Source organism: Hemitrygon akajei, chromosome 5 (genome assembly GCF_048418815.1).
Source record: "Hemitrygon akajei chromosome 5, sHemAka1.3, whole genome shotgun sequence".
Lineage (NCBI taxonomy): Eukaryota > Metazoa > Chordata > Chondrichthyes > Myliobatiformes > Dasyatidae > Hemitrygon > Hemitrygon akajei.
The window spans coordinates 156,392,904-156,409,996 of NC_133128.1; positions in this window are offsets into that span (position 1 = coordinate 156,392,904).

Here is a 17,093-nt window from a genome sequence, read left to right on the forward strand (position 1 = left end):
TATGCCAGAGCATCCTTTCTTTGATATGGGCCCAAAACTGCTCATAATACAAACATGGTCTGACCAATGCCCTATGAAGCCTCAGTATTACATCTTTGCTGGTCTTCTCAAAATGAATGTTTTGAGATTGCATTTGCATTCCTTACTATTGACTCAACTTGCAAGTTAACATTTTGTGAATCCTGCACTTGGACCCCATGTCTCTTTGTACTTCTGATTTCTGAATACAGTGTCAATTTAGAAAATAGCCTATGCCTTTACTCCTTCTGCTGTACTCTTCCCTACACTGCACTCCATCTGCCACTTCTTTTCCCATTCTCATAACCTGCAGACTCTCTGCTTCCTCAATACTACCTGCCCGCAACCTACCTTTGTATCATTCATCATCTTGGCCCCAGTGCTATCAATTCCATCATCAAGATCACTAACATATAGCGTGAAAAGTGACGGACCCAATCATGCACCAGGTTCATTTCCTTATCTGTTCAGTCTTAAACATGAAACCTGATGTTGTCCAATATTAAAAATGAGACATTTTATTATTAATTTGATCATAGAGCTGTGCTGTTGAGCAGGTGTGACTGCATGTGCCTTGTGAGTACCACGCTTGGACATCATGGGAATAGAACCCAGGAGAGTGCTTCCCTGCAAGGGGAAACTAAAGCCAGGAGGCTTGGATTCAGAAAAAGAGTTTTAAAGTTCAACGGAAATTTATTATCAAAGTACGTCATGTGTCACCCTATGTTACCTTGAGATTTATTTGCTTGCAGGAATTCACAGAAAAACAAAGGCGTACAACAGATTCAATGGAAAAGTACACACAAAAAGAGGGCAAAGAATACAAATACAAAAAATACAACAAAAATTAAATCAAAAAATATGAGCTGTATGGTCCTTGAAAGTGAATCCATAGGTTGTAGAATCAGTTCGGTGCTGAGATGAGTTAAGTTATCCACGCTGGTTCAGGAACCTGATGGTTGAAGGGTAATAACTATTCCTGACCTGGTGGTGTGGGACCTTTTGGCATTCATAGCAAAAGGATTTGAGTACAGGAACAGGGAGGTTCTACTGCAGTTGTACAAGGCCTTGGTGAGACCGCACCTAGAGTATTGTGTGCAGTTTTGGTCCCCTAATCTGAGGAAAGACATTCTTGCCATAGAGGAAGTACAAAGAAGGTTCACCAGATTGATTCCTGGGATGGCAGGACTTTCATATGAAGAAAGACTGGATCGACTAGGCTTATACTCACTGGAATTTAGAAGATTGAGGGGGGATCTTATTGAAACGTATAAAATTCTAAAGGGATTGGACAGGCTAGATGCAGGAAGATTGTTTCCGATGTTGGGGAAGTCCAGAACGAGGGGTCACAGCTTAAGGATAATGGGGAAGCCTTTTAGGACCGAGATGAGGAAAAACTTCTTCACACAGAGAGTGGTGAATCTGTGGAATTCTCTGCCACAGGAAACAGTTGAGGCCGGTTCATTGGCTATATTTAAGAGGAAGTTAGATATGGCCCTTGTGGCTAAAGGGATCAGGGGGTATGGAGAGAAAGCAGGTACAGGGTTTTGAGTTGGATGATCAGCCATGATCATACTGAATGGTGGTGCAGGCTCGAAGGTCCGAATGGCCTACTCCTGCACCTATTTTCTATGTTTCTATGTTTCTAAGGCTCCTGTAGCTCCTGCCCAATGGCATCAGTGGGAAGAGATTTAAGATGGAAATGGGGCAGATTTCTCTCCTGGAGTTTCAGAATTTTCAGGTTTCTCTACCCAGAGAGTGGCAGAGCTGAGGCATTAACTATATTGAAGGATGAGCTAGATTGCTGGAGAGTCAAGGGTTATGGAGAACGAGCAAGAAAGTCAAGCTGAAGTTTGGATTCGAGAAGCTGCAATGTACGGTAATTGAATAGTAGAGCAGTTGTGTGGGCCAACTGGATGATTTGTCTCCTTTTTTGTGTTCTAATGTAAAATGGGGGCACACGGCTATTTCTAGTTGAATGAATTCATGATTGTGTTTGTCACCTATTCCATAAAAGACACATGACAGAGAATGCTGTGAATAACCTCATGCCTAAGTGAAAAATATAAGTGTTGCATTGTAATATAATTAGCAAGAATGAGGAAAAGTAAATGAAATCTGATGATTGGCATTCTCACTTAAAGTGATGAGAATTTAAATACATCAAAAGCAAAAACAAAGAAGAAATGTTTAAAGTATGCATTTAGGCCTCTCCCTTCTTTGTGATTTGTGTAGTTATCTGTGAAATATCACTGGAATTAGGCTTTGAGTATAGTCAGAGTATCTGAGCTTCCGAATCTGATAATTTGATCTGCTCTTGAGAATGGGCTATACATAGAAAAATACACATTCTCCTTACAATCCAAGCTCTGGCAATTGGATAAATAATAAATTGGCAAAATGAAGTAGGCTGCAAGCAGCAAAGAATAAAAAACATTTAAATTCCAAATTGGTGAACTGATCTTAGTTTAAATTGTACAAGTCACTATTATAATGTGCTTTAATTACTCTAATGCAATATCATGTTGGCACAGTTATTTCAAATTTCTAGCCAATTCAATAGAGGGGCTCTTAAAAAGGGATAACATTTTGATTGAATTTAATATATTTAATATGTGTTTTATCATATGATTCATAATGTGAATCATTAAAAATAAAGTAACTGATTTAAGTTGTGACTTGCATTAAAGAATCAGGACAAAGGGCGTCTCAGGTAATTATAAAGATATATCTGGTATCTTGTTAGTTTTGACAAAGCTGCTTTCATGATTAATGACGTGTACTTGTTTATAAATCCTTTTTGCACAGCAGCAGCTAAGAGCATTTATCATACTGCCGGAGCTTCATAATTAGATAAATATCACACAGACACAACCCCAATACGAAGGCCTATGACCTCAGCGCATTAACCTACTGCCTCACATTTTGCTGTAATACTTGGATTGCCTAAGAATAATTTTGGAGGCACATGCTGAAGATGCCACTCTTGATCATTTCAAAAACAAAGTACCAAAGCTTCCAATAGTTTAATCACTAATTGAGTATTCCCCTACTGACATGACTTCTTGCTCTGCTTTTATAAGCTCCCCATTTCCCGTTCGGAATCTCACTCTTCTACTGAACATGTTCTTGGTGATTTGTACGTGTTGCAGGGCTGCCACACTGTCAATAAATCAGATATGACAGAAAGATGATTATACATGAGACACAATCACAGGATAGTCCAGTTTAATTAGTTGCAACTGTGCAAATGCAGCTTGTAAGATTATTTCTAAACATTAAGTAAAGCCTGATCCACAACTTTCCGAAGCAGGCCCCATAAAGGAAAAATTTCAAAGAGACCTTTCTTGCTACTGCGAAGGTACAATGTATGTGTTTGTATACCAGGCCTTGATGCAATCAGTTAGGATACTCTCCACTGTGTACTTATAAAAGTTAGTCAGACCTTTTGCTGGCACGTTGAATCTACGCAAACTTATAATAAAGTAGAGCCACCGTCATGTCTTCTTTGTGATGTCATTTAACCGCTGGCCCCAGGATAGATCTGATATGTTGCGCCAAGTAATTTAAAGCTACTGACCCTTTCCAGCTCCATTCCCCTATTGAGGACTGGCTCATGGACCTACAGCTTCTTCCTGCTGTAGTCGACAATCAACTCCTTGGTTTTGTATTGGGTCATCAGGTATAATTAGAATTTGATATACTGTGCCTATAAAAGGTACACCGATGCCTTTGAGCAGAAAATCCTACAAAAGGTAGTGGATTTGGCTCAGTACATGATGGGTAAAGCCCTCCCAACAATTGAGGACATCTATATGAAACATTGATGTAGAAAAGCAGTATCCATTATCAAAGATCCTCACCACCCAGGCCATGTGTGTTTCTCACTGCTGCCATCAGGTAGAAGGTACAGGTGCCTCAGGACTCACACAACTAGGTTCAAGAACAGTTACTACCCCTCAACCATCCAGCTCTTGAACAAAAGGGGATAGCTACACTTGCTTAAGGACTCTTGTTATATTGTTCTTTCATGCTTGTTATTTATTGCTACTTATTTATGTCTGCATTTGCAGATTGTTTACTGTTACTGATGTTTACAGCTTACAGCTTACAGTTACTGTTCTATAGATTTACTAAGTATGCCTGCAAAAAACGAATCTCATGTCTGTATGTGGTGACATGTATGTACTATGATAATAAATTTTACTTTGAACTTTGTCTCACCTAATCACAACCCCACAAAGCTGGCCCTCCTGTTTTTACCACATACAAGTCCAATGTGTCTTGTTGGTTGTTGTATCTTACTGTTACAAATGCCATTCCCACAGGAGTTATCCTTTTTCCAGTATAAGTTCTCAGCTGGATACCAGCAGGTTTCCTTTCAGTATCTTTAAAATACCATACAAACTCATTTTGTGGGATGACTGAAACAACTAAGCCAGTGTACAATTAATTTTTAATTAATTTGCCGTTCACTAGAGTGAGTCATATTGCTTGCCTATTGTTATTTTCACAATGTAAATCTCAAGGCTACTTAGTCCTGTGTCACTCTCATCATTATCAGAATTTTCATCAACAGTATGCAGATTAGGGCTCTTTTTGAAGTGCAGCTTGACTTTTTATCTTTTTGCGTTCTCTATGCAGTCTGTTAATTTTTGTTTACCTGATGTGCTCTTTGTATGTGTCCTACTTTGTTGCACTTTCTGCAAGTTTCACTTTAAAATCTGTCACTCACCTTCTTTTACATATAACCCACAATGCATTATGTAAACAACTAAGTATGCTTAATCAAACAACATATTTACAATATTACTCAAGTATTACTGGAATATCAAATACACAACAGTATGGTGGGAATCTGAGATCTTAACAATGTGGGAAATGCATTAAAGAGTAAGTCAGTGGCAACATGTTGGTGCAAGCAACAGATACGTGATTCACTACCTCCCATTTTATTCTGCTTTCCAACTACTGTGGGGCTGCAGAGGATTGCATTCCAATTAGCTGAGCTGCCAGAGTAATGTCAACAAACAACCGACTGAGCAGAGTACTTTTTGGCTGGAAATTCCATGACAATGGTAGAACTGTAAGTCAAAGATCTTCTTCCTGGAAATAAACAACTTTTGGGTTTTATCCCATAAGTTTGATAGCAGTTATCAATCTCATGAACCAACGTGAATAATTTTTAAAAAATTAACATGCACAGTTGGGAGAATAATTTTCACTGACTCTTCAAAAGCTGTCAGTTGCCTGAGTTATGTAATATTTACTGAAGCATTCCACTAATTTATGGCACAGCATCATAATTAAATGCCATTAAAATTATTTTTGAAAAACTGAGATCTACCACTATTGTCATAGTCAGTTTAATGCCAAGAAATAATGTTCTTTGTCATCGTAAATGATTTTCATTGTCAAAATGAGCTGCAAAATTGAAGTCCAACTGCCCTTGTATCAAATGGGAGCCCACACAAAAAGAAGGCTCCTTTTTATTTAGATAATTCACTCCCTGAACTCTGTCTTTATTTCGTGCTGCCTTGGAAAAACAGTCAAAATAACCAAAGGTCCCTCCCACTCTGGACATTCGCTCTTCTCCGCCTTCCATCAGTCAGAAGATACAAAAGCTTGAAAATACTCACCACAAGACACTAGGACAGCTTCTATTCTACTGTATAAAACAACTGAAAGGACATTTTTTATGTTAATACTGAATGGGCCTCACAATTATCTCAATATGGTCCTTGCACGTTATTGTCTGCCTGCGCTGCTCTTTCATTGTAACTGTAACACTCTATTCTTCATTCTGCTATTGCTTTTCCCTTGTATGCTTTGATGTACACGTTTAAAAATTATTTACACTATATAGATGACTAAGTATTTTTTCACTGTATCTTGGAGCATCTGACAATAAATAAACTAATTCCAATTTCAGTCTGTGAGTTGCTGGGCCTCCAGCTCTCTTTCCACCCTCCAAATGCTTTTTAGGTCATTGCATTTATGCCTGTCAGGTGCCTGTCAAGTTGTTTCTTTTCCCAGTAGTTTCCAGCCCAAGAATTCTTTGCAATTATGACTAGTTATAGAGTCATATAGCATGGAAAAAGGTCATTCAGTCCCATGTCCGCACTAAACCCAGCCATATTAATCCCATATTCCAGCACTTGGCCTTATAGCCTTCTATGCCTCGGTAATCTTAAGTGTTCATCTAGACACTTCCTAAACATTAACTCTGTTTCCACCACTCAGGCTGTGTATTCCAGTTAGTCACCACTCTCTGGGCGGAAAAGATCCCTTCTAAATCTTTTATCCTATTTCCCTACTTTTATCTAGCTCTGATAAGGGGAAAAACTTGCCAGCTATCTGTCTATGCCTCCCATAATTTTATATAATCAATCATGTCCCCTCTTATTCCCTCCCCTGCGGGGGGAAACAAACCATTTTCTCCCATCTCTCTTCATAACCGAAACACTCCATCCCAGAACCTGACTCTCTGATCATGCTCATCAAAATTCTTGGCATTTGTTCATTGGAGAAGCTGGGAATGTCTTCATCAATGTTAATTATGGTGGACTTTAGGATGCTTTAGTCAACTGTGATACTCTGTGACCTGTGTTGATTGGGTCTTATCAGATAGTCTGAGGCACTGCCTGAGCACACCTGTGTGACATCTTTTAAGATGGGAAAACCATCACACATATACTAATGTACTTGACCGTGGGGTCTTGATCAGCAGCAAGGGAGTCCAAGCCAAAGACCAAGCTCTATTACATAGACATTTATACTCACACAAAAAGATGGACATTGTGGAAGGGCCTGTCAGAATGCATGCCCTCATATGGATGGTTGCAGGCAGAATTCCCTTCTCACTGGCCACTCCCGACTTCCCGTCCAGCCCATCGTTCCTTTGACCTTCATGTTCTCTTAGGTCTCCTAAATCTAGCAATTAGAATCAGAATCCGGTTTGATATTACCAGCAAATGCCGTGAAATTTTTTAACTTAGTGGCAGCAGTACAATGCAATACATGATAGAGAAAAAAATAAATCCATCAATTACAGTAAGTACTGTTTACATATGTATATTAAATAGTTAAATTAAAAATAAAGCAAAAACAGAAAGAAGTGCGGTCATATTCATGGTTTCAATGTGCATTTAGAAATTGTATGGTAGAGGGGAAGAATCTGTTCCTGAATCTCTAAGTGTGTGCCTTCAGGATTCTGCACCTCCTTCCTGATGGTAGCAATGCTCTCCACAGTACATCTTAGATGTTTTGCAGTGTTTTAGTTAACAAACTAAATCTCCTCAAACTCTTCTTTATAGCTGCATCAATATGTTGGGACCAGGTTAGATCCTTAGACATATTGACACACAAGAACATGAAATTGCTCACTCTCTCCACTTCTGGTCCCTCTACAAGGACTCTTGTGTATTTTCTCAACTTACCCTTTCTGAAGTCTACAATCAGCTCTTTGCTCTTACTGACATTGAGTGCAAAGTTGTTGCTGTGACACCACTCAACTAGCTGGTATATCTTTCTCCTGTATGCCCTCTCATCTCCATCTGAGATTCTGCCAACAATGGTTGTATTATTAGCTAATTTATAGATAGCATTTGAGCTATGCTTAACTCCACAGTCATGGGTAGAGAGAGTAGAGCATCTCCTTCTTGTCTCTTGCACCCACACATTTGACTCTATTCCTTTCTCCTTGCCTTCTTTACTCCAATCTTTTTGTTCTGCATCTTCCCTCCCTTCCCCCACCTCACACTTCCCATGTCCTCACTCACTCACTCTCCAGCCCTGAGAAAATCACGCCCCACCCACCGAGGCATTCCCAGACAGGAATCCCTTCAGCAATGGGTCAGGGGGTAGAGAGTAGCTCATGACAGAGATCTCAAGGAGAATATTGTGGGCAGCGGGGAAGGGAAACAAGTCTAGGGAGGGAGGGCTGGCCAGGGATGACGGTTCATCCTCCAGTCAGTAGGATCTCTGTCTGCTGCACTGACCTGAAACCCACAAGGCCTCACTATTTCTACTGGTCCCTCGCTGACCCTAAAACTACTGCGTCTCTGTCACTGCACTGCCTCTACAGTTTGGAAGATGGGGTGTGGGTGGGGTTGTGCTTGTTCCCATGCTTCTCATAAGCCCTTCATACATATCATCCCACGCAGATCCAGAATTCATGGGACCTCGGTCTCTTTGATTTACCTACACCCAGTGACCTCTGTTTGTCAAGGGTCTCAAAACAACTACAGTGTGCGTATGTTAATCTTATTTGTTACTTCTTTAGCAATGCCCACAATAACTACAACAAATATGTTTGCCAGAGCTGATACTTTGAAATCTTGACCTTTGAATGGCTAAATGCATTTCTAAAAGCAGTTCAGAATTATGTGTTTAATTCTTACACTATTGACCTTCAACAATGATTTCATAGACCTTAACAAATGATTATCAAGCAATTTGTTTTATTCCCTTGCTAATTTATTTGCACCCATTTTGAAATGGTTGCTGGAATCCGAGTAGTGTTAATAACAGTAATAATCACCTTCTGATGATCTTGCTTGCTTGTTTATTTGTTTGTCATTAAAATTAACACCAAGGAAAAAATATGGTTCACAGAAGAACATTTGGTGTGAAAACGAGTTCCAACACATGGAACATTTCACAGGGCGGGCTGTGTCTGTTGTCTCTTAAGGCAGCTGAGGAGGCTACTGATTATTCTAACAATCTCACAAACAGCACTGGAAGACCTGTTGCTGTTCTTGTTTAAGGTCAAAGCTGAGCAACAAGTGTGATTGTCAATGCTTCTGACTGCACCCAGCTGTGCAAGTCAAACAGTCTGCCGACAACTGCATAGACTCCACCTCAGAAAAAAATACACTTTCAACATTTCCCTTCCCACTAGAGACTTCAGCCTTCTCTGAATGTTCTTGGACAAGTGTGTGAGCTGTTAAGGTGCTACTACTTTCTCACTCAGCAGACAGAGGAAGATCAGTGCTGTGACGGTCAGGGACCTTTCTCACTGCATATTTCACTTGTAAAGATTGAGGCACATCACAGTGAGGTGGCAAAGAACAAACCCAGAGGGAACAATGACAACAGTATAGTCTCTACTTGTGCCCAGAGGAACTAACTTGAGCTCCCTGGGGACATTCAGAAGAGGCGGGGGAGTCGCCAAAGTAGGATTGAGCTGTCCATGGAGTGGTTGGGAATGTCAGCAATTGTCTGCTGCACGTTGTAAAGAGATCTAACATTAACACACTGTCCCCTTCCTTCTCTGCTTCCCTTTACCTCTGGAAAAGAGATTGATGAGTGGATTGGTGAGAAATGTGACTTCTCTTGCTCAAACAGCAGTCTGGAAATGGTCACAGGAAGATTTATTTATTCAGGTTTATTTTTCACATGTACATCAAAACTTAAGGTGATGTGAATTGTTTGGGTTAACAGCCAACACACTTGGGGATGTTCTGAGGGCAGCATGAAAGTGTCGTTCACATCTTCCAGTGTCAAGATGGCATGCTGACAATTGTAGGCAGAACCATATGACAAAAGAGAACACAACAAGAGGCAAACAACCAACAGCAGAAGAAGCCCTTTTCTTTCCCCCAACCATGCACACACACGGGCAGTCCTCTATCCCCAGGACAGGACTCAGAGACTCCAGTCTCCGGCCTTCGGCCATAGGGCTTTGACTTCCACTCTTCTGATGGACCTTTGAGCTTCAGTCTTCAATATCGACCCTTGGACTAGCCGATGACAGGACTCCAAATTCTGGGATCAAACTCCGGGCGTGCCAACTGACTGGCCACCATGCCAAATGCACTATGTGGAATTTAGCAAGACCTCTGACAACATCCCATAGGGTAGGCTGGCAGGGGTTGGGAGTTTTAGAACAGAGAACATAGAACAGTACAGAACAATAAGAGCCTTTCAGCTCACAATGTTGTGCCAACATTTTAACCTACTCCATGATCAATCTAACCCCTCCCTCCTACATAGCCCACAACCATCCATTTTTCTTTCATCCATGTGCCTATCTGAGAGTCTATTAAATGAGCCAAGGGAGATCTTTTAGGTAAGTTTTTCACAAAAAGTGGTTGGTACTTGGAGTGTGCACCAGAGGAGGTGGTGGCAACAGACATAATCACTACATTTCATAGGCATATAGGCTAGTCCAGAAGATTGCAATACATGGACTCCAGGGGGAACCAGCATTTTGGATATAAAATTGGCTTGATCGTCGGAAGCAAACGGAGTAGTGGAGGATTGCCTTTCAGATCAAAAACCTGTAAACCATAGTATGCCAGGGACTGGTGCTGGGTCAAATGCCTTTCATACATATTAATGATTTGGAAGAGAATGTAGTGGCAGGGTGGGTAAATTTGCAGGTGACACTGTGGACAGTGAAGAGTGTTACCTCTGGTTACCACTTGATATTGAGACAAATGGGAAAGTCGACAAAGGTATGGCTAATGAATTTCAGTAAGACAATGTGAAATGGTACATTTTCGTAAGTTAAACCAGGCTAGGGCATCCATAGTGAATGGCAAAGACTCTGGGGAACGTTTAGAACAGAGAGATCTAGACGTACAAGTACTTAGCTCCCAGGAAATGGTGGACACAGGTAGACAGATTGTTGACGAAGGCATATGGAATATTTGTCTCCATTCACTGATGAGTTGAATATAGAGGCTGGGTCATAATTTGCAGGGGTAGCAATCATTTGTTCATCTGCACTTAGAGTATTGTGCGTGCTATGCTATAGGAAAGCTGTGATTAAGTTAGAGAGGGTGCAGAATAGATAGCAGTTGGTGTAATAGTATTACAGCCTTACTGAGCCAGGTTCAATCTCACCACTGTCTAAGTGAGTTTGTATGCTCTCCTTGTGACTGCATGGGCTTCCTCTGGCTTCTCAGGTTCCCTCCCACATTCCAAAGGCAGCTCGTAGGTTAATTGGGCAGGACAGGCTTATGGGGCCAGAAGTCCCTGCCACAATGCTGCAAGCATACTAAATAAGTAAATACATTTAAAATTAAGTTGAGCAGCAAGTTTTTTTCCCACAAAGGGTGTTGTGTCTCTGAGACGAGCTGCCAGAGGAAACAGCAGAGACAGATGCTATTATAAAGCTGAAAAGAATTTTCAACAGATACATGGACAGGAACTGTTCAGAGGCGTAATGCCCAAACGTAGGCATGGAACTAGCTTGGATAAATGTTCAACAGATAGAGAAATGGAGGGTTATGGAGAAATGGCACAGAAGAGGAGGTGAGGCCGGTGTAGATCAACGGTGGCCAGATTGAATAGTGAGGCTGGCTCGAAGGGGCTGAAGATCTTCTTCTTCTCCTATTTACTTGTATTCTTGTGATTTTTTTTTCATTAATTCTTTCACAGTCTACTGTGGGATGTCAGCATGGGAGTAATAAACCCACCACAGCAGGCATTTCAAGCTGCAACTGCCAAGATGAATGTGATCCCACTCCAGAGTCAGGTGTCAGCATTCGTTCACAATCTGTCTCCCTCTCTATCTCACTGATCCGGACAAATGCAAGTTTCACATCAGTGCTGTTTCATGGCAGGCAGGTCAGGAGCCACTTACCATGCAAGAACTAGAAGAACAAAGCCAGTGAGTGCAGACTGAGTACTCTGTTCTCAGCTGAATTCTCCAGTGGACCTTTATCTGAGGTATATTTTTGGCAAAAAGCATCCTCATTTTCTACCATTTCGTTACCTCCTATTAATAGACTATGATAGGAGAAGCACAAGGGATTGCAACAGTTATTGGATTCCAATTTTCTGTGACATACTGATAAAACCAGTGAACCTAAAAGCAGGTAAGTGTAATGTACTAAAAATTAGGAGGAAAAAAACAGCAACATGCATCCCTTTGAACGAAACTCAAATTATTAAGCAAGAAGTCGGTAAACACTGAAGAGGCTTTATAGTCAACATTTCCAGTTTGTGTAAACCTGCAAAAAAAATGACTCTTATAATGTGGAGCTGTTTTGGCAAGACTGTAGAACAAATATCTTTAAACAGTTTGGTGGTTGGGGGTCCCTTTGCTGGTGAATCCAGAATTTAGTGATGATGAAGTCCTGGAGTAAATGCCGAAGGTTGATCAGAAGACTGGAAGTCAAGGCCTGATGGCCAGAGCCCTGAGTCTTCAAATCTCTGTGAGTCCTCCAGGGACGTCGAAACCCAATGTCTGTGAGCCCAAGTTTGCTGGAGGCAGGAGGCCGAAGATGGCCGGTTCTGGGTTTGGAGGACTGAGCGTGTGCGTGTGGAGGAAGGAATGGGGCTTGTTTTGCTGTTGTTGTTTTGTTGCTTGTTGTGTTCTGTGTTGTTCTGACAAGCATTGTGGGCATACTACATTGGCACCAGAATGAGTTGCAACACTTGTGACCTGCCTCAGCACAGTCTCGGGTGCTTTGATTGCTAGTGCAAATGATGCATTTCACTGAATGTTTAAATGTTCACGTGCTAAATAAATATCAATCCTGAAGTCTTGCATACAGCTCCACAATGCTGGAGTCATTGGAGGAAATCTGGTTGATTTTAGGTTGCAGAACTTGGGCCTGAGGTAGAACTAGGGAGAGATACCAGGTGAGGGATTTGGGAAAGAGGAATCATCAACTGTGGAGGACGGATTTAACTTGGAAATTAAAGGCCAGAAGGGACTACTGTAGGAGAAGGGGTCAGGACTGGCTTGGGACAAGATGTATTACTGTTCAGCTTAGGGTGGGATAGATTCTGGAGTTGTTCTGTGTTGCAAATGGCTGGAGTCCAATGGTAAGGATAGGTTAGTTGAAATTGCAATTGAGTCAGGAAGGGAAGTGGTGATAGATGGGATCAGCAACATGACTAGGGATTCACTGATAGGGAACATCCAGTGCCAAAATAAGCACAGCAGTGATGGAGATGATGGATGTGAGCAATCTGTAAAGATATCAAAGAGTGTCCAGAGTCACAAGTCATTGCAGATGTTGAAAATGGGAGCAAATATGGAGAAGAGAGGGAATGGTGAGACAGGGGCCAGCCTCTCCACAGAGCCTTGGGCCTCAACCTAAAACATTGACATTTCCTTCCACCAACACCCCCCCCCCCCCCAACAGATGTCATTTGGCCTACTGAGTTGGTCCAGCATCCATATGTGGAACTCCATTACAACAGATCAGCTACGGCTAGTATCCCTGCTAAGACTTGCACTCTTACCTGGCAATGCCTTAACTGCCTGAATGTTGGTGACCCACACCATTCAGAGGCCAGAGATGGACAAGTTAATTCTGTCTAAGTGATGCACAAACGAGTACCACAAGTTATTTGATGTCAGCACTAGCCTAGCCCGGAGGAACTACTGCTACTAATCAAGCGGTGTGACTCCCTTTCTCTGATTTTGGATTAAATTCCTTTGTGCAGTGCATAGAATTGTCACGTTGCATGAAAGAGGTAGCTTTTCCGTACCACTCTAGATGTCACCCTGACATAGCTGTAATGTTTTTTTTATTTGAAGGACTTGAGAGGAAAGTAAATTTTGATTCTCCTCCTCCTACAAATGATTTGATCAATAAAAACCTAACATATAGAAGGGGCATTTTTTCAGTCACATTCTTCAGCTCGCAACACCCTGTCAACAGTCTGCAGCTGACTTCAGCTGTCACCTGGCCATCTGATTGTTTGCTAAGTATTAAGCAGCAAGTGATAAGGATTAAGTCAGGATTTTAGCTTAGTGTTTAAATCATCATTGTTTATGCAGTAGGAATTATGAGGATTTGGGCCACACCGTCGTAATGCATTACCTTCGACAGAATCCACCTCAGATCAAATCAATGTGTATTTCAACAATTTTAACTTCCTTTCCAAAAAAAAAGAAATTTAGGTCAAATGGAGTGGAACTGCTGGAGTGGGCCAGTATCAGAGTGGGGTGTTGAGGCTTTAGCATGAAGAGGCAGAGGAAGTGGCCCAGTTGTAGGCTTGAAACAAAAGGGCTTCAGTAAGAAGTCTTTGAATCAGTGTATGCAGGAAGGTAGCTAGGGCAGTGAAATAATCCTGCAAAACATAGGGAGTCAGGAACCTCACACAGGACCATATGTTGCCTCCCAGGTGATAGCTTCAATATGTCTCAGAGTAGCTGAACAATTTTAAAGTGGGGAGGGGTGGGGTGCATGTCATTGGCATGAACATTGGCATTAATGACATAAGGTTCTGTACAGACACTACAGTGAGTACAGGAAGTTAGGAAAACAGCTAAAAAGCAGGACCTCAAAGGTAGTAATCTCTGGATTATTCCCAGTGCCGTGTGCTAGTCAGGGCAGGAAAAGAAATGTAGAACAGATGAGTGAGTGGCTCAGGAACTGATGCAGGGGTCAGAGTTCAGATTCTTGGATCGTTAGAACCTCTGCAGGGGCACGACTGACCTATATTAGCGGGAGGTGTTGCAACTTAACTGGAGGGGAACCAATATTCTGGCTAGCAGGTTCATTTGAGAGTGTTTCCATTAATTTGGAGGGTGATGGGAAACAGAGCACCTGATCCGAAAGTGGAGGGATTGAGAGGAAGGTGAATGTTGTGACTAGTAAGGACAGAAGGTGCAAAGTAATGGACAGAAAGAGACAGTCAGGTTGAAATGTGGTATATTTTGCTGCTAGGAGTATTATGGGTAAAGGTGATAAATTTAGTGCATGGAACTACGATGTTGTGGAAGTTACAGAGACTTGGTTAAGAGAGTACTAAGAATGGATGCTTAATGAATGTTCCAGAGTTTTGATGCTTTAGGAAAGATGAAGAAGCAGATGAAAAAAGTTGGGGTAAGTGGGGGAGGGGAGTGTGGTTTAATTAGGGAGAATGTCACAGCTTCACACAGACGGGACATTATGAAGGGTTCATATACAGTCTCTGTCTGTGTAGAACTCAAAAATAAGAAAGGAACAATCACTCTGACAGGATTATACTATAGAATCCCCACCATCAGTAGTCATTGAGACACTGAAGAACAGATATACAAGCAGATTAGAGAAAAGTGTAAAAACAACGGGGTTATTGTAGTGAGTGACTTCAACTTTCCTAATATAGAACATAGAAATCTACAGCACATTTACAGGCCCTCCGGCCCACAATGTTGTGCTGACCATTAAACCTACCCTCGAAACTGCCTAGAATTTCCCTACTACACAGTCCTCTATTTGTCTAAGCTCCATGTATCTATCTAAGGGTCTCTTAAACGACGTTATTGTATCCACCTCCACCACCGTTGCTGGCAGTGCATTCCATGCACCCACCACTCTCTGTGTGAAAAACTTAACTCTGACATCCCCCTTATACCTACTTCTAAGCACCTTAAAACAATGTACCGTCATGTTAGATACTTCAGCCCTGGGAAAAAGCCTCTGGGTATCCACACAATCAATGCCTCTTGTCATCTTATACACCTCTATCAGGTCACCTTTCATCCTCCAACACTCCAAGGAGAAAAGGCCAAGTTCGTTCAACCTATTCTCAGAAGGCAGACTCTCCAATCCAGATAGCATCCTAGTAAATCTCCTCTGCACTTTCTCTATTGTATCCATATCCTTCCTGTAGTGAGGTAACCAGAACTGGGACCTCCTTAGTGCAAGAAGTTTAGACAGAACAGAATTTGTTAGGTGTATGCAGGATGGTTAATTAAGTAAATATGTAGATAGTCCAACATGAGAAGGGGCTTTACTGGACTTGGTGTTGGGTAATGAGCCTGGCCAGGTGACTGACCTTTCAGTGGGGGGAGAACAGTGATCACAACTCCTTGAATTTTAAGAGATTGATAGATAAAACTTCAAAGTAAATTTATTTATTGAAAGTAAATTTGTTTTCAAAGTACATAAATGTCATCACATACTACCCTGAGATTCACTTTCTTGTGAGCATTCACGATAGCTACAAAGAAACATAATAGAATCAATGAAAAACTACACACAAACAATACATAAAAGATGACATACTGTGCAAACACAAACAGACAAGCAAAATAATAACAATAAATGAATAAATAATAAGTATTATTGAGAACATAAATTGTAGAGTCCTTAAAAGTAAGTCCATAGGTTGGGGAATGAGTTCACTCAAGGGATGAGTGAAGTTATCCACTCTGATAGATAGATAGATAGATAGATAGATAGATAGATAGATAGATAGATAGATAGATAGATAAATAGATAGATAGATACTTTATTCATCCCCATGGGGAAATTCAACTTTTTTCCAATGTCCCATACACTTGTTGTAGCAAAACTAATTACATACAATACTTAACTCAGTAAAAATATGATATGCATCTAAATCACTTTCTCAAAAAGCATTAATAATAGCTTTTAAAAAGCTCTGGTTCAGAAGCCTGATGTTTGACGGGTGATAACTGTTCCTGAACCTGATATTGTGGGATCTAAAGCTCCTTCCTGATTGCAGCAGTGAGAAGAGAGCATGGCCTGGATGGTGGGAGAAGGTTAAGGGTAAGTATGGACCTGCTGAGTGTGAATTAAATTGGAGCAGGGCAACTTACGTAAATATTAGGCAGGAACTAGGGAGAGACCTGGGAGCAGCTATTTTTGGGCAAAACTATTTTTAGCATGTAGAGAGTGTTTAAAGACCAACTGCATAAGAGTACAAGACAAGTATGTTCCAGTCAGATAGAAGGACAAAGATGGCAAAGTAAGGGGACCCTGGATGTTGAGAGAGGTGGTGAATTTAGTCAAGACAAAAAAGAAAATATATGTCAGGTTAAGGAAGTTATATTCCAACAGAACTCTTGAGGATTATAAAGAAGCTAGAAAGGAATTCAAGAAGGGAATTAGGAAAGCCAGGAAGGGCCACAAAAAGTCCTTGACAAGTAGGATTAAAGAGAATCCCAACGTATTCTATAGATATATTAAGAGCAAGAGGATATCTTTTAATGTTCCATTTTTAGAGGTTTTTAGAAGTGTGGTAAACAATTATTTTTAATTACTTTAATTTTTTTTTAAAATAGCAGCTATTTCAAGATATATAAAGTCATTGAAAACACTTAGAATTATTAAACTGAGGAATTATTTTAACAATTATATTTATACTTCCCT